The sequence below is a fragment of the Spermophilus citellus genome (genome assembly GCF_964194105.1).
Source record: "Spermophilus citellus genome assembly, chromosome: 3".
NCBI lineage: Eukaryota > Metazoa > Chordata > Mammalia > Rodentia > Sciuridae > Spermophilus > Spermophilus citellus.
In genome coordinates, this window is record NC_138184.1 from 78,104,075 (window position 1) to 78,105,420 (window position 1,346).

Sequence of the window (1,346 nt, forward strand, 5' to 3'; positions counted from 1 at the left end):
CTGTAACCCATAAACCACCTGGCATTTGGATTTATAGCAGCCCAAGATAATATCATATGACCAGCAGATGTTGAATATTTTCATGATGTTGCTTAAGAAGTTCTTCTGTCCACTGCAACAGGCCACATTCAGCTTTAAATTCAGCTATTATTTGATGCTTCTTTTTGAAAACTGTACTCTTGCTTTGAAGTTTACGGACATTGTTTTAACTATAAAAACATAATATGTAATTAAATGAGTAGACTAGTAGGTAAGTATTATGTATACCTAGCTATTAGTATTATATGTACCTTGATGTGTTAGAAAACTGTTCTCTTCTCACTAACACATGTGTAACAAACATATAATAACTTAGTTTTATTAGAAAACTTGGAATAATTTAACAGCTCATTTAAAACACTATAGGAAGAACCTGGCTACTGTATTTAAATCACTTCAAAACAAAAGCAAGCTACTATATTACTGTACATAGGATAATTATTTGGGAATCTTCTTATCCTTTTTGATGCCCAGTGCTTCTTAAAGCTACTTGGTTTGGGGGCTTAATAAATAATAGTACAAATAATGAAGTAATGAACATAATAGAATTCAGCCCCCACCCAGAAAATTTCCATGGCTGGATTACAGTAACTGCTCTAAAATATGAAGTCATAGCCACATACCTTGCAAATTTTCCTTTTAAAGAATAAACATGGCAAAGACCATTTGCTACTGGCGAGCTTGGGTGAGGGCAGAGCTGGGTAGAGCCCAGACTCTTGGAAGAACTCTGCAGACTCTCTGGTCCTACAACTTGGCCTCCAGGAGCCTGCGTGGTCCTGGGTGCTCTTTGTGTGGCCTGTCATGCTGCTCTGAGGAGTGCCCTCCGCCGCCCCCCATGCAATAGGAGGGAAATCGAAGATTCTGGGAGTCCACCTTCACTGCCATGCCCAAGAATAAAGGTGAAGGAGGTGAAAACAGGCAGAGGAAGGAATGAGAATGAGTCTGAAGAAAGAGCTGGTGTTCAAGAGGAAGGGCAAGAGTGCACTCAGGGAATCAGAATGATGGGAAATGGACCATTAGAAGCAATGAATTTCAATGGTGTGAAGAGGTTTGTCACATCAGAGGGAAATTGAGAAAAAAGGTTTGGAGGAATACACCAGACATTATATTGGTTGTTCTCCAAGACAACCAGAATAACAAAGCTGATGTAATTTTAAAATACAAAGCAAATTGAAGCTAGAAGTTGGGGTTTACTGCAAGCTTCTGGAGCAGCCTAAAATCAATGAGCCTGATACATACGGTCCTGGAGATGATGAATTCAGTTTGATGACATTGGAGTTGACGATGAAGACTTTGATGGTATCTAA

The 1,346-nt window shown here is 39.2% G+C and overlaps 1 pseudogene across 1 annotated transcript; it reads left to right on the top strand.

Moving 5' to 3' along the window:
- The first annotated feature begins 922 nt into the window (after positions 1–922).
- LOC308645513 (eukaryotic translation initiation factor 1A, X-chromosomal-like) lies at positions 923–1,346 on the top strand (annotated as a pseudogene). The gene has a single exon. The product of its transcript is annotated as a eukaryotic translation initiation factor 1A, X-chromosomal-like (transcript).